The following is a 12,771-nucleotide window of genomic DNA, read 5'->3' on the forward strand; positions in this document are numbered from 1 at the left end:
CCGGTCACTAATTAAACGCCTTTTCTTCCGGAATAAAGTACACATACATATCGTTTTAAAGTCAAATAATTTTAGTCGGTGCTGGGTGCCTTTCAATAAACGCACAGTAGAACACAAATGTAGTAAAATACCTAGTTGGTGATATTAGGTCTTTATTTTTGAATTGTATTAATTTACTTGTATAAAAGAAAGAATGTTTTCCTTTTTCAATACAAAATAAGCATTTTTACCCTTTATCACAGTAAATTGTTCCTTTAGAACGTCACTAAAGTCGATCCCAAACTTACCAGCTAATGTATCTATAGCGAACCCGATGACTTGCCTACCGCAGCAGAAGGTTGTTTCTGTGGTCATAAATTATTCAATTGAAAATATGTTAAAAATTCACTGTGAATTATTTACGCCAGAGACCCTGTACATGGATATTTACTCGACCAGCGGTAGGGGTGTGTCCATATATGAAGGGTCGCACACTCGTTGGGGCCCACTGATGGCCTCTGAGGGGTCTCGGGCCACATAAACTTAGCCATAAATTTGCCTTCGCTCACAAACAGGCACAAACGCAGAAATCACGGACACACACGAGCACTCGGACTCACGCACTCTCAGTTGGCAAGTTTCATTGCATAACTTTGTGCGACTTTGTGGCAGTGCTTCAACTGGCACACTGGGTTAGATATTATTTATTTTTGTCTGTTTAAAAAATATCAGTAACTTATTGCATCAATTTTATTACACACTCATATGGCAACAAATTTAGGGCTATTCGTTTACTTGGTTTAAATGCTTTATAATAACATTTTAATCATGTTCTAAATTGAATATACTTATATTAAATTCGTTGGAAAGTATTTAACAGGTAGGAGGAATCTTTTCCGACCCTATAAATTATATACATACCACCTATCAATCTAGCCATGTCCATCTGTCCGTCCGTATGAACGCTGAGTTCTCGGAAACTATAAGATCTACAAAGTTGGTATGCGGCATACAGATTCTAAGGGTTCAGAGGCAGCGCAAGTTTGTTTCAACGGAGTGTAAAGCTCAATCTAACGACCACACTTTTTAATATCTTGTAAAAGTGTAAATGGGATTTTGTTCTGATTACCAATACCCAGATACATTTCAAATCAAATTGTTAAAATTAACCATTCATTAAAGAGCTATAAGCAAATAAAGGGTGCAATATAGGAAACCGCCTATTTGCTGCATGCATATCTCTATTTCCCTCGCACTCCCTTTAGCTGACTAACGGGTATCTGATAGTTGAGACAGTCGACTATATGGTTCTCACTTGTTTTGAATAAAAAAATATCAAGCTAAATCATGTTCTTTAAAAATTTGAAACACGTGATACTATAAATTGGAAAATTGCACAAGAGTTCATGCCAAAACAAATCAGTCTGGACCAGTGTGCAGGGGTGGCGCTGTCGTAACGAAAGTGCTGCTGCGTGGTCAGCAGCAGATGTCCAGCTGATGTTGCTGCTGCAAATCAGTCAACATGGCAAATGATTACCCATGCCACGAGGCCAGCCTTGTCGATAAGCAGACGAGGAAGGGGCGGGCACACGTGGCGTATGATTAATGCGTCTGCTACGCGCTTAATGCTTTTAAATGCGCATAAATGATTGCAATTTTGCTCGTCCTGTTAATGCAGCTAAAATCGCATTACGTGCAATCGCCGTCAACAGACGAACCGAGCAATTGAGTTGGGGCTGAGGCAGTGGTCAACCATTTATTTGATTAAGTGCAGAGCGCCAATATCACTGTGTGCTGCATCTGCAAGTCAAGGCTTGCGCTTGGCCAGCCAGAGCCAACCGAAATCAGATGAAAGATAAATCACAGGGGAAATCCATCTCATATATTACATGAAAGCCTTACAAATGCAGGGAACATTGTCCTTGCAAGGCAAGCAAATTGCATATCATCAAAGTTGTTGATCACGGAAAAGTTTTTATTGTCAACTTTTGATTGCATATAATTGGCTAAATTGGACTATTTTTAACAATGTTATTATTTTACACATGCAGCTGTTGCCGTCTAAAGTTATGCACTTATTTTTCCCTTAATCATTTATTTATTTCCCCTTTTTAGTTTTCAAATTAGGTTCAATAGTTTCCTGACTGTGCTGAGAGCCATGTTATTGCTTTAGAATCAGGAGTCAAGGTGAGTCGCAAAATACGGTCAATTAATTCCTAAATCTAGTTATGCTTATAGCCGTCCGCAAAATACATTTACGCTTTTAATCATGCCCCTTGATATAGGGAAATTGGGTCTAAAATGTTTTACTTGGACGACCTCTCTTGACATTTGGTTAAGGAGCTTAACTTAATGCATATTGGTGTTCTTACCGAGTTAAATCAGCCGGCAGAATTTATTTGCACAGTTCGCCCAATTGAACTCAATTTGCTGGGTACCCAGCGTTTTGGCTCTGTGTGGACTTAACTTATTAGCTAATTAGTTAAATATTTGCGGTCTAATCACACAGTTAATATTCACTCCCAAATCATCCCATAAGCCCGGTATCAAGTGGCTCAAAATACACAGGCGAACTTCCATTTGATTCGCTCAAGCGTCTTTGATTGATGCGCTAATTGAACATTTAGTCGCAAAGGCAGGGCAAATATTGATTTTATTGACACATCTATCGGGCTCATCGGACGGCAACAACTGCAACAACGTGGCACAAAAGTTTGTGTAAAGTTTCCATGTTGTTGCTAAGCTTGTTTTGTTTCATTTATTTATTTTACTCACTGCCACCGCACTTTTTTCTCTTTGACAGAGCGAGTGGGACGGAGCATGTCGCGGACTCAGTCCCTCCCGCTTTTCCCACGAAATTGCCCCAATATGCGTTCGCCTCTGTGTGTGTGTGTATGTGTTTGCCAAAGCGCTTGGCCATTAAACCAATTTTCAGGCAAACAAAAAGTTGGGAAAGGGGACAAAAAGGCAAGGAACGGAAAAAGCGAAAACTGAATTTTTTGTTAACGCGAGTGAAAAGGGTATCGGAAAACTGATAGAAATTTGTAGGAACTTGACCGTACTAGAAATGTACTCCTTTTTGGTATTATATATTTTTCAGTACTAAAGCTTTAACTCACTATTATTTATATCGGCTTATCAGCTGCAATTTTGAGTGTAAAATATAAGTAGAATACACATTTTATGTCAAATATAAATTTAGTTTCAATATACTGCCACATTTGATTGCTTGAAAATCTTTTCATAGAATCATACTAAGATCTAATGTTTTGTAAAAATAGTCCGTCACTAATCACAAACAGGAATTAAAAAAAAAACAATATTACATCAAATCATAATCATAAATTTTGCTTTGAACAGTTTAAGGACAGCAAAAATATAGGCTAGGGTAACGAACAGCCCACTTCATTTCTTTTCCATGCCATTGGCTAGGTCCACTTTAAAATTCTAGAACAACAAAAAATCACCTTGTTTGGCTCTTCTAGGGCTTTCTTTTCTGCTCTGAAGAATGACCCTTTTTAATTGCCCAAACATTTAGGCAGTTTCACTCCCCCGACCAACGAAAATAAAAGAGACGCGTAGCTAAAATTAGTTAGATTTGAAGGGGAAGAGCAATGAAAGGTGCGAGTGGAGTGGGATCGAACCCTGTCATTTCCTTAAGCGGCTTTCGGACCTTTGTCCCGTTAATTGCCTTTGATTGCCAACCTAGAGATACCTTAGACAAATAATTCTCCTTCGATATTTCCGACTTCCGTTCCTGCTGTATCTTAATTAGATATTTTGAGAATTTGTTTGGCAAAAAAAGCTCTGGCGACAGCTGTTGTAGGTTCCCAATGGCAGAATTGTTAATTCTAAAAATAACCAAATTACGGGTCCTGACATGTGACGAATAAAACCTAGGCATTGTAGGGGACCTAACCTAAATTTAAGGACCAGATATGATTTCCAAATCATCCACAGTGTTCGGTTTTATTTTAGATTTTTTTTTTATAATTTGAATAAAAATTTGAATATTTATGATACCCGCCTATTTATCCGCAATCCCCACAAAGTTGAACAACAGAGACAAAGTTTTTTCAGTGACGAATGCCTTCTTGCGTTTGGCAAAGAGCTTTAGATACGATTTACCAACTAAACGACTATATCTGTCTGCATTATCCGAATAATGAGCTCGCCAACCAAACCCGAACTCGGGTCAATTGCATTGAAATTGAACGCATTGAATCAGCTTAAAATGTTCTACCATCCAAAGCTTCTAAGAGGCTTTGGTTTAGCATACAATGGCCTTTGGATAACAATTATTTCACTCAATTCGGATGAGTTTTGGATGGCTGGGGCTTTGCATATAAAGTAGATTAGTCAGGGACTGTAAAGTGCCATTTTGCCTAATAGACTGTCTAAGAGTTTGAAGTCGGTCGCTTTTCACTCAATTTAATGCACTTCCATCCGGGCCTTCTGGCATTCCATTTGCAAATGTACTTTTTGGCTTGCCTCGCCTCACATTTAGCCGTTCTCCATCTCGTTTTTGGGCACAAAATTGTCTGCCTGTTTGGGAATTAATAACATTAAGAGCTTCACCTGGCTCTGGCAAACAGTTGCGACAGTATAATTTCAAATGCAAATACAAAGGATGCGGCCTGGAAGGATACTGCAGACTGCCGAGTCAGCCATTTTGCACGTCTATATTAATTTTCCAACTAGAGCACAATGCGAGGGACAAAGGACTCTGGCAAAAACTGTAATTTACGAGACAACAACAGTTACAGAAATAAACACCACCCCCCGCCGAAAGACCCTCCTAATGGGACTCGAAGGATGTTGGGCTATGCTATCGTGGAGCTGGAGAGTCTGGGGACCTTCCCGGGTCGGGATGACTTCATTGGGAAATTCTTTAATGCTAGACACGCTGCCGAGCTCACACATAAATGGCACGAACGCACGCTCGCAGTTTCAGCCGGAGCAAGAAGACGTCACTTTCGGGGACTCCCCTTGCTAACAGGACAGTCGCAGAATTAATTGCACAGTTCAAGTGTTTTTCCTGGCTGCTATCAGGAACACATATGTATCCACCGGTAGATAATAACTAACCACGTAAATGTTTTCACCAAACAACTCATCTCTGCCATTAGATTGTAACTACCAGGTACAAGGCGTATCTGGGCGAGAGCAATTGGAACAAGAGTTCTTTGAAGGTATTCTCCTTTAATAGGTATAGCATAAGGGGATAGTTGAAAAGTCCTCGCCCAAATTGTTATTGAATCTGCAGTCGCATGTGTGTGGGCTTCGTATTTGAATTGTTTATCAAAAAGGCAAACTCGGAGCGTGTTTTTATTATATTTCATTCTGCTCGATGCGATTTCATCTGGAGGTTGGACAACTTTTGCTTAGAAGTGCAGAAAACGAAACATTCGCAAATAACTTTCTAGTATAGTTGGACAAGTTTCTTCTTTCTGGCAAACTTTTCGGTGTCCTGCAGCGTCTACAGGCTCCTGGAGGGCTCCCAAGAAGAAAGTGTGTAAGTTCAGTTGAGGGTGGATAAGGTGGCCGAGGGCAAACTCAGTTAAGCTTTTACTGCCATAATGAGATTAAAAATAAATGCAGCTAAAATTAAATATAATTGCATCAAACTTATTGTTCCAGAAGCTTATAAAGAAATACCGCAGAGACTCCCTAAAATTCTCCAGTGATATCTAATCTGGAGTTCATCACGTTTTCGCAATGGGTCTTGAACAAAAGAACATGACTGGAATATTACTGATAGTATTATCTAGCTTTTATCTGAAGGAGGGTCAGACAATCGCAAACAAGTATGAATACGAAGACCATCCTAGAACGTTCTTGAGAACATCCCATTTTATGATTGCTTGGCCTTTTTAATAAATCAATATTTCGGCTTAGCTCGACCGGAGTGAGGAATTCTCAGAAAGAAGTGTACAAAAGAGTTTGAGGTCAAACGGAGGCAAACCCGATTTCGAAATGGAAGCATAGCTTCTGTCAATTTCAGCTGGATTTGTGAAAAGTTTGTGAAACCGAAATTCCTTGCAGCAATTAGAATTTCAGCCATGATTTCTCGTGAAAATTTCCGACAAGGGATTCTGCAACTGCCAGCTTACCAACTTTCAATTAATGGAGGGCAGCAGGGGGGTTAGGGGGCGACCCACTCACTCAATATTACCAGCTAACCAGCACTCGCCCACGTACCTAATTTCGGTCGTAATTTCTTATGTACTGACCCCCGAAAACCCCGTGTAAGCTCTCCAAGATTAATGACTTTTCCCCACTGACCGCCGCTGACGGCAGCTGCCAGTGGCGATCTGTGTGTGTGTGTATTTTAATAATTAATGCATAAATAATGATTTACACAAACTGTGGTCATCCGCCGAGTGGACCACAAAACCGGGGAAAAAATGGTATATAACGAGGGCGAAAGGAAGGAAAAGTCGGCGAGAAGTAACAATAACTAACCTGATTCTGCTTGGCTGTTGCTGTTGCTGCTGCTGTTGCAATGTTGCTGCTGTGCCGATGTTGCTGCTGTGTTGATGTTGCTGCTACTGCTGCTGCTGCGGCTTCCGCTGCTCCTCCCACACTCTCGCTTTCTCACTCACACAACATCAGCATCAACTGGGAGCAGTTAATCCATCATCATTATGATTTTCTTACTTTGTTTTCCGCTCTTAACTGTTTCCTTTTTTTCAGTTTATTTTGTGGGGTGTTGCTGTTAGCTTATTTTCGGGGTGATTTTTTTGCTGACTTTCTACTCATGTTGGCAGCAACATAATATCCTTTATTGTGTTCTATTTGTAAACGCGGCTCTTGTGTTTGCTTTTATTTTATTTTATGTACATGTGTTTGTGGCACTTTTGAAAAGGCATTTACAGTCCTGGCATATCTATTGTTTTTAAATCCCGCTCGGCACGACTGCTGCAAAATTCTTGTAATTAGCTGCTGAGAAAAACAATGAGAACAACAACAAGTGGCCACTCCGCTTTGTTTTTATTGCCTAATGCAAATTTAATTGCGGTTTACTTTCCAACGCGCCGGCCAGAATGGGAAATGTTGTGTACTTCCCAATGGATTTTTGTGGTAACATTTTGAGACCTTATCATGTTTCTGCTGCCCCAATTTGCCACGCCCCAGCACGCACCCACAGACGCCCACACGCTGTGCCAGACAACGCTCATTTGCTTCAGCTTTCCCTTTTCCTTTCCCTTCCCCATGTCCCCTTCCCGTTTCCCGCACTTTCCCCCAACCCGCTTTTCCTTCTGGTGGAAAACTTTCAGCTTATTTCTAGTATTGCCGTTGTTGCTGTTGGCTTTAATGAGCTTCCTCCTGATTGTGGCAAAAATGCGAAAACCATGCAGCTTCCGACTCCAAATGGCGCTGCTGGAAGTAGAAGCAGCCGTCTCACTTGCCACCTGCGGGAATTACGTGCACCGGCATTATATAAGTGATACGAAGCAAATTTGACGATCGTTTTAAAAGGTGTCGTAAATAGGGTAAGAACTCTGTGAAATGCAGATAAGCAGATGTCTTTTATACGGGTATTAAGTGACTTGAATTCCCTCTAAATGGCCGTATATATCTTACATATTATTGCAGTATTATCGTGCTCTATAGTTTCTGTTTGTTCTGAAGGTTTATGACGCAAAATGAAACTCTGGTATTATGTGAAGGTGCTCAACTATAATATTTATAACATTACTGTAAAGTATGTTAACTATGAGTTTTAGCATCATTACTATCTTATTAGAAAAATACAACGTTTATATAACCGAACTAGGGTTATGTATATAATTGTTCAATTTGACCTAACGTTTTAGTAAATCAAATACGATTATATAATTCTAGCCATTAAAAAATTGAATATAAATTGAAAAGTGTGTATAAAATTAAAAGTAATATTTGGATTCGTAGGTCAAAACTATATCCTCAGAAATATATCGTATTGCTCTTATAAAAATTATCGGAAAATAAATTAAAGCCTCGTTTCTTACGTTCTTTTGTACTTTACAGTGCAATTTGTTGTTTTTTACGTAATGAATACTACTCGTGTACTTTTTTTACAAGGCTAGGATCAATCAAACAAATTTTAAGTGTTCATCTAAACATATTCTTTTTAAAATTAAAAGATTCAATAATCAATTTTAGAATTGCCTATAACTTATTACCTTAAACAAAATTGGATTCTTTATTTTAAAAATTGCAATTCCTCTTAAATTAATAACTTGTTATTTAAATTAAGTTAATTCCTTTGTTTTTAAAATATGGAATGCATTTATCTTTTATGTCTTTATTATATAAGTCTTTTGGTTAAATTCTGTTACTGCTTATTTAATTTGTTAGTTGTAAGGACTATCTTTATTTTCCAGAAATCAAGGATTTCTCAAAACAACAAAATTATTTAACAGTTCCAAGTTAATTAATTAAAAATATCACAGAAAGACTTGTAAGCCTCATTGCTCCGAAATATTGTGATGGTGCCAATTAACCGTAACTGTGCTATTATGTTCTTCATTGTACTGGCTTTTCGCATTCTTTGTCTACATTACCCTATAAAAACCGGCTATCACCCGAACTGACTTGTAATGCCTCAGTGGGCATTGTGCGACAACTTCTTGGATAACCCTTGGCACCCAATAACAATCATTAGGCCGAGTCTTTGAGGCGACTTTCCCCGACTGGAGCACAACTCAAGTGCAACAGTGCGTATGCGTTAGCCAAAGTTTGAACAACAATTGTTGCCTTGGTAATTGTGGAGCAGCCGAGTGCTGTTGTCGTCGCCAGCTGATGGGCGGGTAGCAGCTGTTATCACATCCTAATGCTAATGCGATTTTCATTGCTGGTCTTGTATCGGCGGCATTATCCTCCCCGTAGCCCACCCAATAGCAGTATCGCTCTGCTCGGCGCATGCAAAGCGAAATTCATAGCATACTTATGGCAGCTGGCTGATGTTAACGATGCCTTTGGCCGTCTTCAGATGCTGCTGCCGATGATGATGATGGCTTATGTAACTAGTGCTGCATAAATCCGAGCACACCCACACAAGTGGGGCAGAGGCCCACGAAAAGCGTGTATGTTGTCTATGTTTCATCTATTGCTACTACTATTCAAATGGCACTTCCTTGGGGTTTCTCCGCCGAGATTTCCACCTCCACCTCCCTGGCCGGGCGGGTGTGTATGTGGGGCAGCTGTGTCTGCAGCAGTGGTAATTCTTTTGGCGCACTCATGCCCCGAGATGCTGCCTGCTGCGTGCTGCGTGCTTTTAGCACTAACAAGCAGCAGCAAAAGAACTAGCACCGAAGGAGTGGACTTCTGCCGTTGTCTGACTTCAAGAGGTCCTGCGACCCACACAAACGCACTGGCACCGACACTTACACTCCCGTCCACGTACACTCACTTCACTACCACACACGTCCTCTTTTAGACTTGGCCCGGTTCGGTTGGCTTTGGCTTTGGTTTTGGCCCTTGGCAGCGACTTGGCTTGCGGATGTGCTGGCGGATGCTGCTCTCGTTGCTGTTCATCTCCCGTCGATGGACCATTTTTGACTGGCTCCCAATCGAAGCCATTGGCTGCCTTTCGTGGCCATGCTCGCTTTGCTGGCCCAAACGGAGATCCCGTAACAGTGGCTGGCTTATGGGCTCTCCGACTGTTGTCGCTGCTCCGCTCTCTTCTTATACGAATCTGTGCGAAAAGAGCGAATCCCTCGAGGGAGAGAGCCATCGAATGGCGAGAGCATTCTCTTGTTGCATTTCACAGGCTCCCCGAGTCAAAGATAACGCACGTGAGTCGATGGTGCTGCCAGATGGTTCCGAATTCTACAGCACCTCCCAAATTGCAGAATTTTAAATGCTCTTAAATAAGAAGCAAAGTTAAATAATTATACTTAATACTTACATTACAAATTAATAATACTTAATTGAATTAACATTGGTGGGATTATATAATGATTTAAATCTTTGGAGAGGTTAAGGCATTTATTTCAGTTGGGTTCTTTTTACCAACAGGAATTATTATTTCTTCGTTCTTCCTGGTACAAGTTGTTAGAAACTAATTTTATTGCCCACAAACCTCAAAAAATATTATAAATTAAAATGATTTTACTGGCAATCAGAAAACAACATTTCAAAATATGATGTTTGAACTAGTTTCTATAAATACATGCATTTTTTTGTGAAATGAAATCTTAATGTGCAATTACAGAGGTCAAAAAATATAAATATTTCTTGTTATCGAAATATTTCAATGAATTTATTTTAGCTTGTTGATTGATTTAAGAAAAAGTATAGGCCTATATCCGGCTTTTATATAATTTTGAATTACGTGGCAACGCCATCACTAATCTCTTATACTTCGAGATGTTGTACCACTTTCTCTCTCTTATCTCGTATGTTACTCTCCTTGCGCATGCCCCTCGGCGGGAAAAACAACTTCGAATTTCGGGCGGGAGGACAACAAAGGAAACCCACCAACAAACACAGGCGCACTACATACCTATAGAGAACACCACAAGACCAAAACTCGTTTAGTTGCCGCGTTGACAACTTTGTGGCAGGCAGCAAACAAACAGACCTCACACTGGTCCAAATGTCGACAGGGGGCGGTGAACTGGGCTGCAGCTGCAATGTGAGAAGGCAAATGCAGCGTCTTTGTCGTGAGGTTGGCCTGAGCATTGACCTGCTTAGACAGCTGAGAGATTTATAACTCCTTTATAACTCCTGTACAAGGCAAGGGGGCGCTGCAGCATTAAATGGCAAATAAATCTAAAGTTAAACTTTTGACACTGTCTCGGCAAGCAGCCACGAAGGCATTTCCTTCCGCTTCCCGCGACTTCCGGTTGGAATCTGTCTGCCTGTCAGCGGCCAACAAAAGGAATGACACCCGCACGCACACAGGCACAGCTGCACGGAGAGAAATTGTTTTAGTATTTAAGTAGTTATATGTTGCATAAGGCAGACTTCTCTGCTAGATCTCATAAAGCGCTTTATCCGTTTAACGAGAATATGGCTCTAAAATAAAATAATAATATAACATGTTCTTTCAAAGAATACATTATTTATGCATTTGCCTTAAATTGTTAAAAGTCTTACAAGTTATTTTACTATTCTGCATTTACAATTTCATTTAATAATCTTTTAAAAATATAATATTTTACTTACATAATTTGTATATTTTCGTCCGTTTTTTCAAATAATATCATAATAATCTCCCGGTGTGCTTACAAGGATAGAATTTATGAGCGCCCAGCACCTCTTTTCCGAAATCTTATAAAACTCGGGAATAAATAATAATAATTCCTGCGCTTTTCTGCGCCCGTCCGTTGTTGTTCGCATCTCCCACATTTCTTAGCCATTCTTATGACAATGTCAACATTTTTTTTGCTTCTCTAATGGCCTGGCACACACACAAACCACTCGCACACTCTGGATTCCGGCACACCCGCACCTACGGGTGTATGTGTTTTCAATCGGTTGTTGTTTCCCCATGTCGGTTATGCATAGCCATAAATTTTGGTAAAAGCTTCTCTAGGTCGAGGGCTACGGGCAGTCCGAAAATAAAGCGGATAATTTCTGATGCTGACACATTCGCACACAGGCACACCAAAAGGAGCAAGAGGAAAGGACCCCTATACACACAGTAACCGATTGTTGTTTTCGCCATTTTTTGTTTGTCACTTAACAGATTTTTCTGTCCTCGCTGGTATTGATTTCTAATTTTTCCTCGTAGGCTTAATAAAAAGTCGTGGCACACGAATGTGTCGGTGCTTTCTTCTACTGAGTGTGGGTGAAAGCGAGTTTTTATTATGTGTGCGTGTGTGTCGCATTGATTTCGTAATTTATGACCGATTTGATGGATTGCTCGAATAACTTTTTATGCTTATTTTTCAGTTTTTATTGTTTTACAGCTTGCGGTTGATTTTTTGTTGGTGCTTGTGGCATGTCATATGGAAGATTGGCGGTTTTTGGGTGCCCATCCTGGAGATCCGCATGGTCCTTTCGTTGTCATAATGGAAATCATTTCGTTTTGGGTAAAATGGGTCCTTGAGGTGTGGAGGAAAAATAATGTTGCCTATATTTTTGGGCCTGCCATACGTTATGTCATAATCCAATCTTTTTTTGTTTTTTAAATGTACACCAAAGTGGCATTTAAATTAACAATTTGTTAGGTTAATTAATTATAAGAGAAACATTTCGAAATCTGCACTGTCCACAACAAAGAGAATTATTCTCATTAGTTTACTCGCATCAATTATAATTTAAATTAAGCACGTGCCACTGCTCATTTTGCGTTTGCTTAATAATTAATGTTAAAGTGCTGCAGGGCTTACAATATCCGCGGTTAGCTAATTGTGCCAAACGCATCTGCGTGATTAAATTTCCAGCCAGAACCCATTAAAAAAATCGACCAAAACGAAGGACTAAAGGGTGAATATCGAGCAGGAACTCAGTTACCATGGATGAGTGCAGTCCAATTAAACGTTAAATCAATATTGTTAAATCCCGGCGCACAAAAAACAGATCCACATTGGCGGGCATTCACGTATTAATTGGTGTTCGTGAGACTTCTGCATTTGAATAATCCATGAGCTGCCACATCTGTGTCTGAGTTCCCATCTACGTACATGAGTTTTAAGCCATCTGAGCCGTGTAAACCAACTGCCCGTTGGAAACAGCAAGTCCAACCCATTCTGGCCACACTCACATTCCGGAACATAGTTACAACTGTGTTTCAGCAATTAGAATCGTATTAGAAAGTACATTGTGTTCCTGGCACATTGACTGCATATTAATACT

The 12,771-nt window shown here is 40.1% G+C and overlaps 1 protein-coding gene across 1 annotated transcript in view; it reads right to left on the reverse strand.

Moving 5' to 3' along the window:
* The window catches only part of LOC119561013 (ras-like protein family member 10B), a 45,997-nt gene extending 36,474 nt beyond the window's left edge, over positions 1–9,523 (reverse strand). The window contains exons 1-2 of the mRNA XM_037874833.1: positions 9,371–9,523; positions 6,445–6,897 (exon numbers count right to left, since the gene is read on the reverse strand). The gene's annotated coding sequence lies outside the window, so the exon portion shown is untranslated. The remainder of the gene's footprint in view (positions 1–6,444; positions 6,898–9,370) is intronic.
* Positions 9,524–12,771: the final 3,248 nt, after the last annotated feature.

This window comes from Drosophila subpulchrella, unplaced genomic scaffold, assembly GCF_014743375.2.
Source record: "Drosophila subpulchrella strain 33 F10 #4 breed RU33 unplaced genomic scaffold, RU_Dsub_v1.1 Primary Assembly Seq354, whole genome shotgun sequence".
In the NCBI taxonomy this organism is placed as follows: domain Eukaryota; kingdom Metazoa; phylum Arthropoda; class Insecta; order Diptera; family Drosophilidae; genus Drosophila; species Drosophila subpulchrella.